The 23445-nt window shown below is 38.8% G+C and overlaps 1 protein-coding gene across 21 annotated transcripts in view; it reads right to left on the reverse strand.

Annotated features, from left to right (window-relative positions):
- Positions 1-23445, reverse strand: part of TCF12 (transcription factor 12) — a 186820-nt gene that overhangs the window by 113497 nt on the left and 49878 nt on the right. The window contains exon 1 of one of the 21 annotated variants that reach the window (XM_040706222.2): positions 13691-22117. The exons of the other annotated variants lie outside the window; for them this stretch is intronic. The gene's annotated coding sequence lies outside the window, so the exon portion shown is untranslated. Of the gene's footprint in view, positions 1-13690; positions 22118-23445 lie in introns of those variants that run through there. 21 annotated transcript variants of the gene reach the window in all.

The raw sequence follows: 23445 nt of genomic DNA on the forward strand, positions 1-23445 counted from the left end.
CGCTTCCATTATTTTCTATTCAAAGTTAATTGCTTAAATCATCTTATAACCAATGCTATGCAACAACATTTTGCCATGGTACATTATTGGTAAGGGATAATACCATTATTGTATTGACTAAGTTCTTGATACACACAAGCAAGACTTCTTATTTTTAAAGGCAAGAACAACTCCACCCTAAATGCACTTTTGCCTATAAAACACAACGAATTACTCTGTTTCTTCTCATCCAGACTTTTCTCATAAATCGACACACAGCATAAATACTTTACATGACATATTATATAAATTGTAAAGCTTTACAGTGTCACAACCTAGAAATAAGAATTAAGTGTCGCAAATAAGACGTAAGTGCACGTTACTTCACACAAGCATCCTTACATCCAAGCTTTATATTGTGAATAAACACTTTTCATGCATATACCTCAGACCGGCCACGTTACAAAATAAAATGCAAGAAAATAAAAGCTGTTGTGTAAATTGCTATCTGTGGAGTAACACTACTCTAATCATTATTTCCTTATGGAACATGTTTTATGAAGCTATAAAATCCCATTGCAACAAAGACAGCCTGCAGAAGGCATATTAAAGTACACCAGCCAGACAAAAACTATAGACTCCTTTTGTGCATGTGGGAAGGATCCTCGAGGCTGGATAACGCCCTTTGAAAATGCAAAGAATCCACTATAGTGAGCCATCAGTTGGTGGAAATTCGCTGCATTTTGCAGCTGACAGCATTGTTGTTGTTTTGTTGTAATTGATCCAGGAGCTGAGTAAAAAGTCGTGGCTGGCACTGACAAAGGCCAAAGTAATCTTTTGGCACAACTGATTCCTTTCTGCCAGAAACAACAGCGCTCGTAATCCACTGATTATCATAACAACTCTTCCATTGCTTTCGTCTCAAAAGTGACACATAGTAGGAGGAAAAAAGAAAAATATCTTATTGTAAAACAAAGCGTTTGTGAAAATTAAGGCTGTACATGATGATAACCTATGTAAGAAACAGGTCAGCAGATAATGGTTATGTGTGGAGATGCATGACCCCGTATCAGTAAAACATGTTACTTGCTTAAAAACTGAAGTCAGTGGGACATAAGGATTTATGTTAAAGTTCTGCTAAATCAGCACATGTACAACTAAAAATTCTCTGATTTTTATTCCACCATTTGAATTATGCAAACAAATTGTTTAAAGGAACAGTTCTAAAGCAAAATATAACATTTTGAGAATGGGATGAAAACTGATTTCTAAACAGTTCACAGGTCATTTAAATTAGAAAAAAGCCTACATAGTTAACTTGAGCATATAGGAGCATTAACACGTTCATCTTTCTACCAGGTGTCTTTTTCCTCCTTTTCATGAGGCATTTCATGCATTACACACAGAACACGCACACTCTGACTCTGACATGTGATGGTTTGGTTTCACTTGGAATGACACACCCCTGCTGCCCCCTGACCAACACAGCACATGCCAAACGAATTAAGGACTGGCTAGTGTAGAATTCTCAACCAGGAAGTCAGATACAAAATCATGATGGCAGTGCTTAAGGAACCTGTTCGAGTTTTTACACTACTGGTTCCCCCCTCCCCCCCAATCAATACAGACACACAAAAAAGGCAAATGCTGTGCGATACAGAAACTCTAGCAGGCTGGGCACAGACCAGCAACGCATACTTTTATATAGACTAAGTCACTTCCACGTGAATGAACCAGGAGAGTAAGATAAAACTTTAGAGGTAAAGGGATTTAAAGCAGCGAGTAGTGATCCTAAGAAGAACACAAAAATCATCTTAGGTAATATACACGGGCTGCTCTGAAAGTAATGCTTCCTATGGGAAGCTTCCTATAAGCCCATGGTGTTGAAGGTGGATGTTGGTGGTACAGCAGTAGAGGCTGAACCTTCCCACCAGTATTCTGTTACATTTTGGCACCTTGTGACAGATGGCAGCAGAGGGGCAGTCTGACAGAATGGCACCTGCCATAGATGTGTGTATGAAGCAAAGATGTGGAACTGAACGCCTCCATGTGGAAAAAATGGCAGCCAGTGACTTTCATCGATGCTTGCTGAATATTTACAGGGACCAAACAGCGGGTGTGAGCACAGTGAGGTGGTGGATGGTGCATTTCAGCAGTGGCAACAGCAACACAAAAGACAAGCCACGTTCCAAAAACGTATGCAGACTGTTTCAAGCACAACATGCAGGCTCTTGTTCATCACTGGCAAAAATGTGTGGACAATGATAGTGACTATGCTGAAAAAGCATTTTGTAGCCAAGAATTTTCTCTATCAAATACTGTTGTTGTGCTCTTTGTATCTGTTGCAGTTTTCCATGGAAACAGGTAAGAGGCATTACATTCAGAGCAACCTATGTATATTCAACAAGCCTTTAAGCAACAGTGTCTGTTGGAAGGGCCCAAGCATCTCCTGACACACACAAGACAGAGTGGAACTGGTGGGCTCATCAACTTCACGCAGCCCCTGCCACAAGGAAACACAGTGCGTGGTACTCAGGATCATTATCAGAGATGTTGAAAGTCACTGAAAAGCTCCAAATATCAGCAGAGAACTGAAAAACGCATCACACAGAAACTGGCTCCAATATCTCAATCTTTCTGCAGAACCCAAAAAAAGGGGGAAACTACCCATATAAAGGTCTAATAGATAGAGACATACAGTCAGATAGATAAAAGTAGGAGGAGGTGCTACCTTTATCACTTTTTTTTTCCTTCCCCCCTAAATAGGCAGTGAGCAGAGTAAGGCTCTGAAGTGACTCATGAGTTGATCTCCTGGTCCTCCTGACTGAAGTTTGTTACTGCTGAAGTAGATACACCATAGCTCAACCAGCAAGTAACGTGTCATTTCTGTAGTTGCTTCAGATGAATCAGCCAGCAGCCCACGGCCAGGATCTGGCTCACAGCAATTCCCTGTCCCACAGAGGACTGGCACATCCCCTGCCCTCAGCCACACACAGGAAGCCCCCGCAGCACCCGAACCTGGCAGTGCGGCCTGCTGTGGAGATCCAGGCCAGGCCACAGGCAAGGCCAAACATTCCTCACTCGGCTCGGGCTAAGCAGTCACAAGGGTGCTTTCTGGCTTTATCGACTGAATTCTGAAAGTATTTGAAGGTTTTGCTCTATGTCACTTGTAAAATGGTACTAGGAGCACTTCAAGCTCTTCTAGAAAAGCTGATAAAGCTGTTGCATCGCTACATCAACATATGTATTCATACCAAAGATACAGGTCCAAATGTTGATCTAATACAGAAAATTGGATTTTACAATTAAACTTAAATGAAAGTTGCACTTCTTGCTGGTAAAAGACAAAGATCATATTAAAATTTACTTCAAGTGACTCAAGCTCTAATGTTTGTGTAAGCAAGATGATATACTTTATAGGGTTACCATCTGCTATGATGCTGATCAAATAAATAGTTTGACCAAAAAAATCACATTCTATGTTGTTATACTAGGTACTCAAGGTATGAGTTTCTATCTTTTATAGCTTCTTTATCCAATTTTGCTTCAGAATAATGATATTCGTTCAGATCAGACTCGGCAACTGAAATCAATTGCAAAAATACCTAGAGCACAAACTGTAACAGCATTGATCGTATTTTGCATCTTAGACACCCAAGCAAATCAATCTACCATTAGACCCCATATTGCATACGTCTGCTGTGAACTATGATACAGACCACAACCTAAAATGTAGTTTTAGACTCTGATAAGGGGACACAAAGAGAAATATATTTTGACAAAGAAAACTAATCTAAATTAAGCATTTTAAATTTCAGCATGTTAAGAGTACTTTCTGCTTCTTGACAATTCCAAAACCTGGAAAGCTTTTCTCATTTTATGGTAGCCTTAACATTATTAATAGACTAAAAATGATTTTATTCTGTTAATAGATTTAAACTTTCAAAGTCAGATTAGTAAGTAAAGAAAATCTATTTCCACATATTACCATAAAAATTACCTAAAACCAAAAGCTACTTCGACGATACATGTCATGTGGTGCTACTAAAATACACTAAGCTACAGGCATTAATCAAATTGAGAGAAGAAATGAAACCCAGGCATGCTATGAACAGCATAGCCACTTAAGTGCCATTTCGATAAATTCTGATGCAACACTAATTAGTTAGAAGACAAAACACTTTCATTTCAAACAGTATAAATAGAGAGGTTTTTCTCCACCCCCGGCCTTGAAAACAAAAGGCAAGTGGAAGCATTTCAAGTGTGAAAAATATTCATGAGAAACTTCAAGTCTCAATTCCTGATTTTTAGAGAAAATACTCATTTTGCAGCACACAGATCTGAAGCTTGGGTCAGAAATGGAAGTGATCTGGCAGAACTGAGAATCAAACAGAATGCCCCAACTGGATCTAAGAACATCTTGTCAAATTTTTATTTCTTGGGAAATAACAGGACAAGGTCCCATTACAATACAGTATTTGAAGTCAGTCATTCTCTTTACAAAGAGCTTCAATCACTTCCAGCCTGCTGGGTCAGTGGGAGAGGTGCTCAAACACCAACCTCAAAACCAAGCCACACACGGTGAGTAACAGAGCTAGATTTTGATCAACTTGTTTTGATCAAAGCATGGCTTGCCTGATCAGGTCCTGCCATCCTCCCCATCTCTCTGACTCAAAAAGGAGAAGTCCTCACTGGTAACAGAACTGACAGTGTTTCTACTTAGTAAAGCACTCACATGCAGAGCAGAGTATCCCCTTTTGTACCTTCTGCTCTGGGGAAGATTAAGAGAAGTGGCAGTAAAAACTGTGAATCAAAATCTGGTACTGACTCTAGACTCTACAGTTCCCTTTGGAAATTAATCTTATTAAACTGCATGACCTCAGTGCATTGAGCCACAGAGCCTGAGATTGAACACCCATGCATTTAGTGGTCTAGAAGCAGGATTCTCCTATGCTTACCTGTCTCAGTATCCTCTCCTACCTGTCCAGAGTTAACCACCAGCCTTCTGTGGCACAAGTCCAAAAGCACAGTGAAGCACACAAGGACCAACACTACCGTGAACAGACATCACTTACCTCATTTATTACTTACAAACTACGTTCATTTATTCATTTTACAAATATTTGTCTGTAAGATCAGCCTGTAATACTACTGTTAATCTTCAGTGTTTATAAGTAAATTAACCTGCATTTTTAACACTGTTTATTCTGAGGAATCTAACAATATACTTACTCAGAAAAGAAAAAACCCTGCTATACAAGTTACTGTGGGAATTATTTTAAGAACAAGCGGTAAAAAAAGAGCTACATCAAGTTACTTTCCATGCCCAGAATAAGTACTCAAAATTAAAACTTAAGGGGAACCAAAGTTAATCAGATGAGAGTTAAGTACAGCACGTACACAACTTGTCCAGGCAATTACCAAAACTTGGACCAAAAGTAGCACTGACAGGTGTTAAAAATTAGTCATAGCCTAAGAAGTATCAGCAACTTGAATTCCCTTTATGGAAAGCTGTTTAAAAACTGTACCTTCGTACAGAGAATGATTTGCAAGAACAGCATATTCTCAGGTCAGAAGACAAAGTCAAAGTGTACACTTGAACTGCTGCAAACACAACAAAATACATGCACTGTATAAAGTCAGAAAAAATTGGGAAAAAAAATCATGCTGGTTCAGGAAAACTGGTGGAAAGCTTTCATTTATTTCAGCAGTGCCTACTAACTTCCTAAGTCAGTACTAGCAACACAGCTCCTGTGTCAGTTATCAGGTGTGTTTTACACTTTTTCACCCACCTGGTACCTAACATGATTTGATTGGAAAAGGTGAGGGAAGCCATTATTACTTTTAACTTAATTTCACAAAAAATCTAGTAATTCCCTGTAATAAAGCCTATGCATTCTCTACAAAGGTTAGATTCTTCCTGTAACAGCTGCACTCAGAGGTTGTCTGCTTTTCCTTCTTCCTATTCCACGCTTCCTAAACTCAAAAATCACACCACTGAACAAACCAAAAGCCCTGCCATGACCCAGACACCTCAAATACAATACAACCCGCTCAGGATAGAACTGGAATTGTCAGTTGCCAGGCAAACTGTCCTATAACAGAAAATCACACATTGCTACACCCATCTTGCCTAGAAAGAAAAAAAGATATCACATTCAGGTCGAAGAGAAGAGCATATTTACAATAAGGTACGTAATACACAATAAATAAAACATGTATTTGTGTTTACTCAAGCATCACAAACACAAGCTAATAGGAAAAGCTATAAACAGTAGCATTTAAAGTAGTAAGCAATAAATGGAATTTCCTTCCAAAGCCAGAGAGGTGCTCAGGGAACCGCGGTAAAGCTATTCTTTGTCCCTGAAGATGAATATCACCATTCACTACAGTAAGTCTTAATATCATTCTTCCATTCAATTTCAGTTTAAAAACCTGAAAAAAAAAATAGAACTCTAATCTTGACAGATTCTATCGTGTATATAATAATATTTACAAGTTTGTGAACACACAGTATGTTTTGGAAATTCCCTGGCTGCAAATGTGAATAAAGCAAACCAACACAGAGATCAAACCTTCAGTGGGGACAGAACCCAGAGCCTACATTCACATGCAGACGTACACACAGTTGCACTGCTATTACACTGCATCAGGCTGCTCATTCTGCTCCTGTACCCAGCCACAAAGTACCAGATTGAGCAGCTCTAATACGCAACTCTCAGCCCTAAAATATTATCTATCACAATAATCCATTCTACTGGCAAATTTTCCTGTGGTTACTTCAGTTATGACTCAACAGCTTTATATAACCACACACCCTTTAAAATACACGTACTTATATATAAACCAAATCAAGGCCAGTGTCACAAGACTGCACGCACCAGGCCAAAAATATTCAAATAGTCTCACAGTTGACAGCTACTGTTACAGTTGTGTTACATTTCCCAAAACTGCCTGTTGGCACCACAGAACATGAAACAATCCAAGTTACCCAGCGTGTAACTGAGATGTTAACTCCAAGGAGCAAAGAATCAACTTCAAGTGCAACAGATTTTCTAAAACCAGTCTAAAAAGGTTAAGTTCTTGCAGTCATTCACTGTAGCACACAGCATCCAGAAAACTTGGATCCTCTTGAAAACTTCCAATTAATGGGCGAGATCACAAACACAAGAAGCAAAGGACCCTCCTTGCAGCAGCACGTGCTCCAAGATCAATCGGAGCTCACTATTGTTTCATAGCATAGATGGCTGTCACACATCTTGACAGAAATGCAATTAAAATATAATTTAAATTATCCAATTGCAACAAATTAGAAGTGCTTTGCTGATAATGAGAATGCCATTAATGAGTTAACAATCCAATCTTCGAAGGAAAAAAGAGACCTTCTGATAGAACAAACAATTTAGGAGTTGAGAAAAAAAACAAGCTGAAAAAATACTGACATTTGTAAGAAACATCATATATTTTGAATTCATGTAGGGGAACCTAAGCAAAAATAAAGCATCAGATGAAAAAAAACTGCATCTTACTGAGTCCAGATTTTAGCTTTAAGTACAGTACATAGGATCGGAGAGGAGATGCCAAGTTTTCAAGAGGCATCCATTCCTGCATTTATGGTCCTGAACTTCAGCTAAGGAAGTCAGCACTGCCCTACAGCATCAAGAATTTTTTCCAGTATGGATTTTGTCCTAGCACCTCCTCCTCTATAAGCTACCTGGAATGCAGTAAAACTCTTGCCAGATGTTCTCCTTCTGCAGAGGCCAAAGCCAGCAACTCAGTCATTCCATTACTTCCAGAAGCCATAGCCCGAATCCAGGCTGAACCAACTGCAAAGATCTGGCAACAGCCCGTGCTGCCAGCAGGGCCCTCAGACACCAACCTACCAGAACAACACCACCACCACCACTTCTTTCCTCAACATGAAAACTTACCTTTCTTCCAACTACTTTTTGTACAGAGATTTTTACTGCTATTTTGGAACACCGCACTCAAAGCAAGTAAATGGGACTTTATCTGTCAAAGGAGAGAAACCTGTCTTTAAATTTCAGAGATATCATTACATCTGCCCAGGCATTTGCTGAACCCTGCTCCTTGCTGCATCCACTGGATTCCTCCTTCATAAGCAACAGTTACTAACCTGCCTACAGACCTCTGCTGCACTTCAGTATCATTCCTATTTTAACATTTAAAAGCTACAGCTTCTAAATCTGGAAAGATTGCCTACCAAAATTATGCCTCCAGAGGCTCAGGAACACAACTAAGATTTCTAGAGTAGTCAAAACTCCTTGTTAAGCACTGTGGTATTTAAATGACAAAGAATAATTACATCAATTATACACTAACTACATAAATTAGTTATTTTCCTGTTCCAGGAAATAACTCCAAAATCTCACAGGGTCTGAATATGGTGATATGATTCCAGAAATAACTGCATTTACTAGCAAAGAAGTTGAGACTTCTCCAAATTTACTCCTTACTCAGAAGAAAAGTCTTTTTTCCACCCTCCTCTTTAAAGACTTCACTGCAGCTCTTCCATTTCTCCCTGTAGCTTTTCACTCAATACTTCACGGATCGGCTGGACTGTACAACATTTCTCCATTGTTTAAATCCTAAATACCACACTTCTTATGGAAATGTGAGTTTTCAATGCTTTTCTTGTAAAAAGTGTTACGTGAGCTAAAACACGGTTAATGACATGCACCGTGGAAGTCAAACACACACGTTGCAGAAGCAGAACTTCGATGGAAAAGTCAGATCTGGAATTTATACTCAGGTAACTCACCTCTAAATTGCCTTCACTTTCTAACAGCACTACAGCTGGAACCTTTATTTATTTATTTTTAATGAGGACAAATTGCACTTTGAATAAACAAAAGTTTGGCTGCATCTTCTTAAGGTATGCTGTTACAGCAGTTCTGGAGGTTATAACTGGAAAATGCTGAAAGCCAATAAAATGCCGTTGACAGTCTTTCTATAGGGAAATACATCCTTATCTGGTAATTATCCTTCCTACTATAATAGTACAACATTAAACACTTCAAAATATTAACTTGAATATCTTCTAGTCAAAACACACATAGCAATCAATAACTAATTATTTTCTTAAATTCCTCCTGCCAGAATGTTTTAAAAGCCTTTCATTCTATACAGCCATAAATACGCTCATGACTTGATTCCTATAAAGCTTGCACCTCAAAATTAAGACCAGATTTCTAGGGATATTTAATGAGAACACAGAAACTAATGGCTTTACATTAAAATCAAGACAAATACTGCACAGTTTAATTTTACAGGTGAGAATGAGAATGGAGAGGATATTAAAAAACTGCAATTCCATTGCACTGCAGAAAGCAAGTAACCAACAACCTTCCAAGCGCAGATCCCAACCAGATCTCTTAGCCAACATACAATTAATATTAATTAACATGCAATCTCCCCATGCAAAGTAAGCCCCCAAACAGTAACGTTTACCAACATCTCACAAGGGATTTAGATAGCGCGACCATTGCTACAATAGAGCTTATAAGTCAGGTCGTGTTTGCAAACAGCAGCCAGCCCTACCAACAACTGAGGGCCCTGCAGGAAACCAGTTCAAGAAGACAGTATAAAACAAAACCATAAAGAAATGCCTTGCTGGTTTCTGGCCAGATGAGCTCCCCACAGGGTGAGAGGAACACCAGTGTTTGGCACAAAGGAAGGGAAGAGAGCACAGAAATGAGGCACGGCCAAAGTCAAGGTTGCACAAAGGGCCAGGGAAACCAGTCCAGCACTTTCAGCATTTGCTAGCTATGAGACTGATTACCTAGAGTTATTTAAAATCAGAGTGATTTCTTGAGGTGGGAAGCATGGAAGACATCACTGTGGAGTGATGCACACATTTCTGTAGTCTGCTTCAGAATATTAGCTTTATATTGGACCATTCAAACTATGCCAGAATGTCAGAAATTAACTAAGCACGTGCTTAAGTTATATCAATTCTCTCTAACATCCAGAAAAGCCTTAAAAGTAGCAGAACTGCTCGGTGTTAGGGTAGAAACATCATCAAGTTCAGCACAGCCATGTTCACCTGGCAGGATTTCAGCCAAAATTTAAAGGAAGAGTAAGTCTGGAGTAAAAGAGCAACCCAAACTAGGAATTCTCCTTTCCTCACTTTCTTCTGTAATTAAAGACAAAAAGGCACTTCACTTAAAAATTTCAGTACATTTTTAATTTTAGTCAAAACATATCTTAGGCTCCTCGTGCCAAATAAGTGGCATTTATAAATTACTGTAGCCCATTTTCTCTGTTGTGTTTTATGATCTACATACTGCCAAAACAAACCAATTTAAACAGATCACCTCTCCAGGTGGTGATTTTGAGTTTAAGTTCTCTTGGCCTTAAATTCTGCACTCAGTTCTCTTTATTTTATTTCTTTTAAGTCAGGCAACAGCTTTCAGACTTCACTTTTTCATTCTCCGGCACTCCACTGGACGAGATCTGTGCAAGCGCATAGCTTTTGCTAAGCCACTGAAAATAAGATGCCACCATTTATAAGGATTATCAGATGATTTTAACACAGACAGACTAATCACATTCTGTTAAATGCTCAAAATAGAAGAAAAAAAACATTTGCGCCCCTCTGAAAAAGACAGCCACAGTTCTGTATTTGGGAAATACATTACTACATCCTAATCACAAAGACATTATTACCTTCCAGCGGACTACCACTTAAAATTGTCTTGCAGTTCAGAGGACAATAAAGCATCAAATGTACACTGCGTGGAGAGACACGTGAATGATTACTGAGAGAAATCCCGAAAACAGTGAGTTGCTCTCCCAGATACAGGACAGCATTCTTTAGATTCACCCACATAACGGACAATTCAAACAGCTATCATACATAGCTTCAAAAATAAAGCATTCACATGAACTAAATCATGCAGAGCGTATTCTTAAAAAAAAAGCAGGCACACATGCTTTGAAGGAAATGAAGGGATACTCGTAAAATGAAGTTAATTCATAACTAAACACTCTTCACAGAACGATCTGGGTTGAAAGGACCACAATGATCATTGAGTTTCAACCCCCCTGCCATGCGCAGGGTTGCCAACCAGCAGACCAGGCTGCCCAGAGCCACATCCAGCCTGGCCTTGAGTGCCTTCAGGGATGGGGCATCCACAGCCTCCTTGGGCAACCTGTTCAGTGCATCACCACCCTCTGGGTGAAAAACTTCCTCCTAATATCCAACCTAAACCTCCCCTGTCTCAGTTTAAAACCATTTCATCCCCTTAGTTTAAAACCATTTTCCCTTGCCCTATCACTATCTATCCTTGTAAACAGCTGTTCCCCCTCTTCACCTTAATACACACAGATATGAAGTTGCTCACGTAACTGAAGTTGTACAGTGGATGACTGTGTCCTTTCATGCCTTTCCACAGACCCACACAGGATTTCCCTCGGACAGCCACACCAATGTGTCACAAGGACTTTAATTTACAGTTTTCACAAGTGATATGTAATCCCAACGAACTAAACGTGTGCACATTAAGACATCTGGCAGGATACACATTAAATAAATGGAAAAATTCAAGCACGAAAACTTCAGCAGTGATTTTACTCTACTTGATTACACACCTCTTATGATGCAAAGCTTAAAGGGAAGGAAACACGTCCATCACTCACTTGTGTATACACACACACACGACTCATTACAGCATCAACTTCAGTATTAGAAACTGTATTAGAATACAGGTTGTCTTCAGGATTTTATTCCTGGGATGGCATAGAAAAGCAGCAAGCACATTTGAAGCCACTTATGTTTACATTTTCAATTTTGATGTTGAACTTTAAAATACTGGCAGTTGATATCAACCAATCACCAAGAAATCGTAACAGTGGATATGCATCAGTCCCTAAGATCACCTTAGCCCAGTTTTCACCTTCCTGAAGGATTAAAAATATAGTATTGTCTTATTACTGAATTCACAATGGGAAAAAAAATGTGGAAAATAAAAAATAAACAATGCAATCAAACTGTATATTTAAAAGACTACATAACAACATACAGAAGACAGCACAGAGAAACAACCTATACTTATTGTCTATTAAAGAGAGTTCAAAGTGAACTGAAACCTCACACGAGGCAGATCCGTGACCTCTTCAGATCCGTGAAGCCTCTGAATCGCCCCAGAACCAGTCAGGGTTTTCAGACTTCTTCAAATCTGAAGAATCTAGTATACCTGATTCCTACAGAGCTTCAGTCAAACAACACTTCTTGACTCTTCCATTGTAAAGCCACTTCACCTTACCTTCCATTAGCAACAAAATACATTTGAAGTCCAAATTCTTTATTCAGTGATTAAACCCGGTGTAATGCCACCCACAATGCTAGTTACAGACAAGTAACAGCACTCGGATGCGACGATGTACTTCACGTGTTCTCAAGTAGGAGCTGAACCCACATCCCTCATTCTAACACAATATTTACAAGAGTTTTGCTAAATTCTAATTAATTTTCTGCTGAATAGAAGACAGAGAAACAAGAGGAGGGAACATCTGTATCCCAAACAAGCCTATCAAACTCAACATTAGGTCTAAGAAAACTCTTATTATTACAATTAGAGCAGCGCTGTCTGCTTAAAATCAGCCATTTTTAAAATAGCTCCAAAATTAGTCTGCAACTGCAGCAATCTTAATACAGTTAAGCTTCCAGACTGCAGCCAGGGCTGGTTAGCTCCACTGCTTACAGCAGCCTGGGAGCTGCAAATCACCTAAATCACATCAAGCAACTCATAGCACGGGTAAATGCAGATACAAAAAAGAAGATAAATAATCTGTGGAAAACAGGAGTTAACCAAAAAGCTACAATACATAATACCGCATACATAGCAACAAAAAGTCCCGAGAACAGATACAGAAGTGAACTTCATAAACATTCTTAAATTACAGAATGGATTTGATTTAATTATTCTACTTGAAAGCAGTGACCACAAACATGGTTATAGCCCTAAGTGCCTGGGGTGGCAGGGAACATACACTTGAGAGATAGAGGGACAGTGAGAGCCAACAGCTCCAGCTAGCCTTACACTAGCTCTTTCTTCGTCTCTTGGTGGTACCAGCCTAATCTGAAAGGATGGACTCTCCGCAGCATACACTGCATTTGAGAAGTAAATAAAATGAAAGTAATCCAAGGTCACCAACAGACTAAAGAGGAAGAGTGAAGCACCTGCAGAGGTCAGTATTCTAAAAAGCGTATCAGCAAAAATGAAACAGAATATGTCAAATTCACTATTTAGGATGAGCCACGTCTTCATTATCTGTTGGAGAGACGATTATCTAATGCATCCATACACACGCACGGATCCTTCCCCATCCTTCTGACAAACAGCACAGAAATGATTTTGCTCTGATTATTATGGTGTGAAGGCAAATGAAAATCTCTAAAAAAATAAAACAGCAACAAACAAAAACCAACAATATTCCTGAACTGGCTCACCACAGGACTAATATTTGAGTAAAACTATGTTCTTTTGGCAGAAAAAAGTGCCACTGCCGTGACTAGCTGTTTAACATACAGCATGTCAAGAGCTCCTACGCAGAATTGCTTAGCAAAAAGGGAAGTGTAGATACTGTTGAGACCTTCTGATTTACATGCAGTTTTCCATATTAAATCAAAAGGCAAAATTACTATACTATACGGCAAAAAGGATAATGAGAATTCAAATCACTGTACCTTTTATTTGAAGGTGTATGAGACACACTAGATAAGGTGTCAGATTTAATCTTTCTTCTGATTTCAGTAAGGAACTAGCGTAGAAACCATCTGCTACATGAAATCTGATTTGTTCCTTCTGCTTACGTGTGTTTCTGCTGTGCTGACCCAGACATTTCAGATGTTATGGCTTCTTGAATCAAGAAGCAGACACTCAGTGTTAAGTTAGGAAACTGAAACTTCGCTTTGGAATTCAAAAGTGTTCTCAAAAAAAAATAAAAAAATCAGTCAGGCATCAACACCATGCACTTCCAAAGGTAAAGATTTAATCTTGTCCACAAGATCACAACCAGATCACAAAGCTCAGACTTTGCTTCTTAAAGGAAACTATTTAACTGCCTGAAAAACCTGAGATACAAGCATCATTCAATAGCAAGTAAGAACAATAATCTTCCACTAAATAACACCCACAACAGTGATCAGAAATAGTCCCTGTGGCTCCTTTACAAAGAGGAGCACCTTTCTACCCTAACAAGCAATACCCAGCCTGGAAGATATGAGCAGTTCCTGATCCGTTAAAGCCCCACCTCAAAAAGACATTTAAGACATGTTCCTTTTGACTGAGAAGGACTTGGATATGAACACTGATATATGCTACCATCATTGCTTTTTATATGATATTCACTTTAGCATTTGTATTGGAAAACACTAATGACAAAACACGTAAGACAATAAAGATGGTCTTGACAATACTGATGGATTTAAGTTCACCTGCAAACTAAGAGCTATCTGCACGCTATCAGTATCACTGCCCCCTCCCTCCCCTCTAGCATCACAGCCAGCACTCAGTGGTACAGTTCCAGCTGCACCCTTGTCTCCATGCAGCCCCAGCAGCCCCCAGCACACAGAGCTCCTGCCAGCCCTGTGCCCACAGCTGTGCCACCAGGTGTGAAAAGTTAGCCTCCAGGCATCTCTACCCAAGCATGCCTACTTTTCTGGATGGCAAACAGAAGAGGTGGTCTATATTACTACCTTGAATAGATGTGGCCTTAAAAGAAAAAAAGTCAACTGTGAACATAGTTTAAAAAAAAAACAACCAAACACCCCACACACAACCTCAGCTTATCTTTAAATTAAAAGCAGAAAAAGGAAAACTGCAGCAGACATTGGATAGAATTAAAGAGCTCAGGTAACAGCACCAAGCAACATCAGACTATGAATGCCATAAAGAAAGGAGAAAAGTATTTAAGCATGACATTGACCTTGTAAGATTTAAGATACCAGCATACAAGCAGAAGTCTACTTTTTTTTTTTATAAGCAGCTAATAGATTAATAGTAAATGCTTGAATTTATGGATTATATAGAAACTATATAATATATATAGAAATTTATCAAACTAATTTTAATACATCTCAGAAAAGTTGCTGAAAAAGGGAAAAAAAGAAGAAAAGAGATCAGCATTCTCTAAGTATCCCTGGGGGAAAGCAGCAGCCGATCATGGCACACATTACCTCTGCCCCTTGTTCATCCATCTGCTGCACCCCAAGGAATGCCACAGGGAAGGCAAACATGTGGAGCACAGCTAATAACAGCAATTCTGTCCATATTAGAAACTAATTATCATCCTTTCCTATCAGGATCAGTGCTTCTAGAATCATAAGCAATTTACCCTTCTAAATGCAGTAAAGAATTTAACACTCAATAACTCAGTAGCTTATTTTAAAAAAGAAACAAAAGCGCTGTTTGGAGCTGTATGCAATGCAAATGGCATCTCCTTTCTCTTCAATACAACCTGCTCTTTGACATCGGAAGATTTTTTCAGTGAAGGAATGAAGGGAGCTCCATTTAAACACAACCCTGCGTGTTTTAACTCTCAGCTCAAAACTGCACAACAGTTGTGATGAAGTCTATGTACATCGAGCTAAAACAAAAACATGGCTTTGTATTGTATTAGCAATCTTCTGGAAATAACAGCATGAAATCTCATTGCTGCTCCCTACTAAACATAATACTTTTCATTAGATACACACACCATAAAACTACAAACTGACATGAAAAGCTGTGAATAGCATTTTATATACTGACCTTGCAAATAAAAATCAGTTTCTTCTTGGTTTACTTTCATTCCACCGAACTAAAAACTTAACATCTTAAAGTATTACTGAGATTCCTTCACATTAGGCTGCTTTATAAAAGTAATTACTTTCTTCAAAATAATTATGTTAACGTTGCTTTGTTTTAATTAATATCACCTACTCGAGACACTACTTTTGCACAGAAGCGGTCCACGCAGCCTGCAGCACAGTCTAAAGAAGAAATGAGAAACAGGGAACACTAAGGAAAATTATGCTCAGTGCCAAAACCTGGATAAAGAACATCAGGTACAGATCAAAACAGTGCTTTTCTCCCCATGATCTTTGTTTCTACTTCTTTTCTACCCAATCCTTGAGTCAAGTACTTCTTTAGCACTCATCATTCCACGCTTGGTACTGCAGCCTACCAAGGCCAAAGTATTCTCATCCAAATTCATCCATTGCCCCTCCTGGTTAGCCAGCAGGTGTTATTTCTTGAAGCAGACAAGGTCAACACTCCCCTAAGGATTTGAGCAAAATGCCTCCTCAAGCAAGCAGGCTGGGATTCGAATGCTGGGTCCACTTGCTTGAGATTGCACATGCTGGCTCCATGCCTTAAGGTTCCAATGTCAAGAACTGTTAGAGAAAGCTTTATAGAAAAGTCTCAAGGAAGTAAGTGAAAAGTAACCAAATGAAAACCATAGTTAAACTTCTTTCTTTGTACCCTTGAAAATACTGATAGTACCCTATAAAACATTTTTAAATGGAAGTGAAACACTCCCCAGAATATTTCATTCAGAAGTAAATATAACTAAGAGGCAGATGCTGTGAATACATAGCGGAGCATTAATTTGTCAACAACACCAAATACAGAAGCAGTATACTTTCAAAGCATTTATAAGAATGAAATATTTAGTTGCATCTTTATTTCTCTTAAAATCAAGAAGTCATTTATGATCAGCTATACTCTGCAGTGTAAAGGGAACCAAGGAACGAATCTGATGCAAAACACCACCAACTTGACCTAATAAGATTACAGTACATTACAAGGTACTTATAAGCATTTTCTATAAATGAAATGTAAAGCCTGATGACTACATACAATCCAGAAGACCAATCTAAGCTCATAATGAAGGCATTGTGACAAAGCTTAGCACCTGAAATGCCAACAGAACAGAGTATTTTTGACATACCAGAAAACTTTACACCAATTATAAGAGACATTTTCAAATGGTTAGTTTTAGGGGAGATCCAGATCTGCAACTATGATCCATGTAAAATGTACACATCTAATATGTACAATGCAAAGTTTATCTAGTAGAGAATATTATCTCTCCTTTCATATCGTACTTCTCAAAATGACAGCACATTACACTGTAATAGCACGCAGTCAGAATGTCATGTCAAATACCCTTAAAAAAAAAAAAAATCAATACTACTATCTGCACGTTAGACCAGCACAAACTGGTTTATTTTCCTTGAAAGCAATGAAAAAAAGTGATATTATGATCTATGGGAAAAGCAGGCTGGCAATATAAAGTAAAAAAAAGAACAGCACCCATTAATGTATTTAGTAATAGCAATAAAAAGAGGGGGAAAACCAAAACACACCACCCCTGCACTTCCACCACAAAGCTTCCTTACCCATATACAGCAGTAAGTACCCGAGTAGATCAGTAAATATCATGGAAACCGTTTCATGCTTTTTTCTCAGCATTCGGCATGCTTAACCCACCTCTATCACAAACACACTTACACTTGATCATCATTTGCATCCCTCCTAAAACAATCCTATAGAAGATAATGTAGACTAATCATGACTGCTATTCCTCACAACAGATTTGTCAGCAGCAAGGAGAAACTGTATCAACTGTTCTACTGATATCCTACTTACTCATTACTGTTAGTGAGACTCAATAACTAAATTTACATTAAAATAGCTGTACTTCAGCATACAATAAATACTGCTTTCCTCAATGCCTCACCATGAATCATCTTCAGGCTTAAAGAAATGAAAATTACTTTGAAGATGCAAAACAAAGCCACCATCATCTCATTTCACATCTGGTTGTCCGTCCACTCAAAGCATCGATTATGTTACCTTCAGTTAAGGTCCCCAAATGCAAAAGAATAAAAACACTGAAAAAACCCATTTTATTTAGAAGAGGTATCAGAGGTCACCATGCATGCGCTAGGTACGCAGAATGCTAAGGAGGATAAACTAAAATAGGGATAATGTTGCTCAAGCTATTACCCATTCTAACCACTGCCTCCATTTAAAATTATTATAAATCCCCTCCATAATCTGAAGTACTTTAAAGGCTTTTGGTTCACTCAGTTTAAAGAAAAAACTCAGCTGTGTAAAAATGTTTTTTAAACTTGAATTCCAAAGACATGCAGCCCTTCCAGTAGCTCACGGAACTACAGCGAGGGGTCCATTTCCAGCGGTGTCTGATAAGTAAAGGATATTTTTGAGCGTGTGCAGTGGATGACCACCCAGCCCAGGGCAGAGGGGTTGGAGCTGAATGATCCTTAAGGTTCCCTCCAACCTAAGCCATTCTATGATTCCATAAACTCTTCTCTGATGCAGGATTATTCTGTTCCTTCACACTCAGAACTTGTCCCAGGACACGATATAAAACCAAAGGCAACTTACTATGCGTTAAGTACTTTCTCAGTCAGCACTGGCAACGTGATACAGAAGTTATAACCACAGAACAGAGATCCATTCAGCAACCTTCCACTTCACATTATCTGCACTTCCCAAAACACTTCCCTCACTGCAGGACACCAAGTTCCCATGGCAATGATGTTTAAAGTTTCCCATTCCCAGCTCTGGTCATGTTTTACATAAAAGACTTTGAGACAAATAATTGTTAAATTTTACTTGAGACAGACCAATACACAAGCCGTCCTAGGACAATTTTCACTGCCTCCACTGCTAGGGAGCACTAGAGCAAAGAAGTAAGACAGTCAAAAAAGAAAGGCCAAACAAACAGCAGAAGCGTTGCAGCCAGCACAGCAACACTTGGAGCAGCCACAGGCAAAGAGAGCTCTCATTTGAATATCAGACCTATTAACAGCACACTTGAAGGACAAAACTAGTTCTCTCCTCTCTAAGCACACGCACAGGTGCCGCACTAGCAGTACCAGTACTAGTCAGTCCCACAGCCTGACTCCAAGCCGGCCACTCGAGCAGGGGCTTGTTCACTGCAGGATGCATCTGCACAACAGGAGCCATTACGCCAATGACCTCTGCTCAGCAATACTCTTTACAGAAATCCATGTGGTTACCACAGCTTGGAGGAAAAAAAAAATTAAACGCAGCAATAATGAGAATGCACAGAGGATTCCCCAGATGCTGATAGAATGCAGATTTCATATAAATGGTCCTCAATTCTGACATGGTATGGGATTGTTAATCCAGCATCTACACCAAATCCCAATGACGGTGACCTGTTTCATGAAGGTAATTATATTATTAAGTCCATTACATTAAGCATAAAATTCATCATCTCGTAGGAACTTTTACCATTCCAATACTTCTTTTGCCCTCTATATATATGACTTGCAAAAATCCCCAATTAAACCAGGCGGTTAGGTGTTTGATGTTTAACCATACAAACAGTACCACTGACATCTTCATTGGTCTGAAGGCACATCTTTCACTAACTGAAATAAAAACAGGTGAAACACTAACTGGACACAGAATCAGAGAAGTTCAAGAACTGAAGATCTGCTTAAAGACAATATCAGATTGAAGTGACCAGTGAGAAAAAAGCAAGCTTCTAAAAATGGCAAAAAGGATAAAGAGCTCTGATAAATGGGAGCAGGTTTACCTAGAAATGAAAATGCTCCCACCACATTACCTGGCAGAGTTTAAAAGCACTCAGAAGTCTCTAACCACACTTGGCTTCCATGATATCACAACAAATTATCTAAGTGAAAAGTGGAAAGTTAACAAAAATGAGCAAGTTTCACTTAAGTAGTAAATGCTCACTGAAATTCCACATTTCGAGGTAATCAAAACACAAGGACTGAAAATGTTTTGGATAAAGGAAAAAGAGACATTCCTTCTCCTGAGAAAAGAGATTATATGAGAATTAAAGGTTCAGCATCCCATATCACAGCCTCAGGCCATCTGCATGCTAGGACAGAACAGGATCAAGGAGAAAAGGAGGCCAATACTTCAACGTGAATACAAACACAGCATAAGAGGCTTCTTCACTCCCAGTTTGTTCATTCCTACTACTGCAGCCACAGAGCACAGCACAGTATTACAGAAGTGCCTTGAATTATCTGAGTTACTTTTCTTTCGAAAGGGAAGCAGAAAAAGAAATGCACACTTCTAACACACAGATCCAACTACTAAATCTACATTTCATTGCAAAAATGCCCAGGATCTTCAAAGAGAATTCCTCAGAAGCCTGATACCTTCATTCTGTATCCTGGTTAAACCAAGTTCAACACAAAGTTCACATGGAGACTGTAACCAAGTGAAATAGCATTCTTAAGTTCTTCAACTACCAAGTAGAAATTATGATGACCCAAACTTCCTCCAAAATATCATTTTTAATAACGTAACTCCAAACGCATGCCAATAAATTCCATACCCTGTGTATTTCCAAGATCGTTTCCAAAAGGGCTGGAATCCTCCATCTCCCTCCCACCCCAGAGATCTGCCTGCACTAAAATCAATCACGAGGCTTCAGAGGAAAAAAGGACATAAAAACAGATTTTAAAAGCTTATTTCAGCCCTGTAAGATCATAAGTCTCAAAAACAAAAAACAAAAAAAACAAAAAAAAAACCCTAAACATCGCTGACAAATGGCTTTTAAAAGGAAAAAGAGGTTTGAAACTACAGAAAGACGTGATACGCAACCAATCTTCATTTGAGGGATTCGGGAAGTATACACACATGGTAAAAATGAATCAAAAAAAGACATCAGAACAGTCACTATTCATGGTAGTTATGCCCGCACTACTGCATGGATTGTGTACTCCTACCTCACCCAGTCCACCACGAAAATAAGACTACACTTCTGCATGACACCATTGTAACAAACATTACAGCACTGGGAAAAGGAATGAAAGAGAAAGTTTCCGAGTTGTCCCTGGGTGTTCTGTCCATCACGATGTGCTAGAAAGATTAACTGGAAGTGAAAACACAACACAGGATACAGTGTTCAGCACTGGCATTCATTTGGTTCATACTGTACAAGTGCCTGGAGCAATCACATGCTCCTAGGATTAGTTAACTACATTAATGACATGAATGAAAGCAAGGCTAGGACAATGCAAGTGTCAAATAAAAATCAAAAATTATGCATCAGCTGAACATTCAGACAAATTCTAACTTACTTTATGCAAAGAAGTCAACTACACCGCATTTATTGCTTTACGCAACAGCAATTATATTAAGAAAGTTTTAAATATACTGTTAACACCCATTATTGGAAGCCTCACCACTTATAAACCATTAGGTTTAACTATAAACCATCATTCCTTACGAATTTGTCTTTAATTTTTCTTTGAAAATGAGAATTAAATTCATACTAAGATTCATTTGTTCAGAAATGAAGTACTTCACATTAATACCAGCCTACCATGGAGACCAGAACCAAGATTTCCACAGCTACCAAAATCAGATACTGGGCAGTAGCAAGTATGTGGGAATGGACACGGCCATCCCCATGCAGAGCACAGAGGACTATAGTTCTTAATCTCCACCCTCAATGGTGAACACTACTTCCCTTGACAGGTGTTCATGCTTTTAAGCTTTGTTGTGAGGTTTTTCATAACATAATCCTGTCCAAACAAACATGAAAGTTGCCTTCATGCTCTGTTCCATTACCACAGTAATATTCTGTGGTATTCTGAACTATATTCGTGAGCAAGTTGGAGAAGACATCTATCTGCAACAACAAACCAGCACAGGACCCAAGATATACACTGCCTATCAGCAAAAGATATAGTGGTTAAGAATCCCTTGAAGTTTCTTGCATGTCAGACAGTTAACCTTGCATGATCAGACAGTTAATAACTCCAGCATGTTTCATCTGGACCAATATTTCAAGCCCCCCCTAAGATGCTTCTACCTTCTCACTTCCCCCAGTTTTATGAACCTGTTCCAATAGTAGCCTCTGTGCAAACCTCACCCTCACTTTAACCGCTGTCACATTGAAGTAAGTACTTCAAATCACCTGAGCTACAAAAGCAAGGGAAAGTAGACATTAAAAAAATGTTAAGTCATACCTCAAAACAATCACATTCAGATGCTGCTAAAACATATCCCATAAACTCAGGCGAACAGCTAACTCCTAGCTAATCCTAAAGCAGGGTTTCATCTATTAAACTGCTTCCCACTCTCCCCTCTCAGTGCCTTCCTGAAGCACAGCTCCTAACAGCTGTACTGGAAATTCTTTTTGAAGTAGAAGAGAACCACAGTTACTATTTTTGAAACATTCGTTGTTTTTATTCTAATCTTGGGCACTTTGTTGAATGAAGTTTACAGCACCTAAACCAGCCTTCCCAAAAAGCCAGAGCTAAATACAAAGCAATACCCATAGCATGCTGCAGGCTGGCAGAACACACGAGTAAGTTCACGTTACAGTGGGCTGTTGGAGGGCCAAGGCATTTTTTTGTTGTTAAAGGGTATTTACATTCAGCGCAGGTTTTACTCTTCAAATGTAGCCCAGGTCAAAGCCCACTGTGTTCAGCACACTGTAAAACAGTTGTTGCCAAAATATCTGCTGTGTTTTAAGCACTCCCCTTTGACATATACTTACTCATCAGTAACTTCTTAAGCTTCTCTTCACGCACTATGATTATGATACAGGAATTGCGCATTTCACAAAAGGCTCTGCTTAGTGATATACAGCTCTTTACAAAACAGAAGAAATAAACAAGTTTAAAAGTACTTTAGGGGAAAGAGAAAATGATTTTAAATTACTTGTGATTATTAGGTTAGACCAAATTTCTTTTCTAACTTAAATCACACTCTGTTGTAGCACAATCAGCTTTTCCAGGTATGTTGAAAGCACAGGTTCTGCTGCATCACAAAGGGCATTTATTAAGTATTCAGAATACGAGCACAGAGCAAATGTAGTCACATTAACACAGCCTCATTTCTTGTTTCAGTCACAGTAGGTTTTGTCAAGGAAAACACTTGATTACTGAATCTTTTCAGACGACTTGTTACCATATCCATGATTATTAGATCATGGCCATAGGCTAGACACTGGTACATATATCCAGCTGTCAAAGCGAATTTAATCCATTAAATACACAGGATAGCTACGGACAGGGCTGTTTTCTGTTTTTGTATCAGGAAACCGTTCTAGGCTAGGAATTTTATTCTGTAAAGAAATTCAGGCAAATGTATTTTTCCATGCTTTCTTACTTAGATCAGCTTCAAGTGAAATTTACAGAAATTAGAAGCATATGTAATTTGTAAAGGTGTGCCGAAACAGTGCTGCAGTAACAAGAGTCCCTTTCTTTCAGGATGCTGGTATGAGTCCTACACAGCAATCTGCATTTCCACATTTCTGAAGAACTTATTACATTTAAAAGGAACATACAGTAGATACAGTAAGAACTAAAATGAACACAACACAAAATTTTGTCAACATAAGTAAAAAGTTGGATTTAAAAAAGAAAAAGTAAAGCCGTAGAGATTACACACAAAAGGAAGGAGTGAAAAT

Source organism: Gallus gallus, chromosome 10 (genome assembly GCF_016699485.2).
Source record: "Gallus gallus isolate bGalGal1 chromosome 10, bGalGal1.mat.broiler.GRCg7b, whole genome shotgun sequence".
Classification (NCBI taxonomy): Eukaryota; Metazoa; Chordata; class Aves; order Galliformes; family Phasianidae; genus Gallus; species Gallus gallus.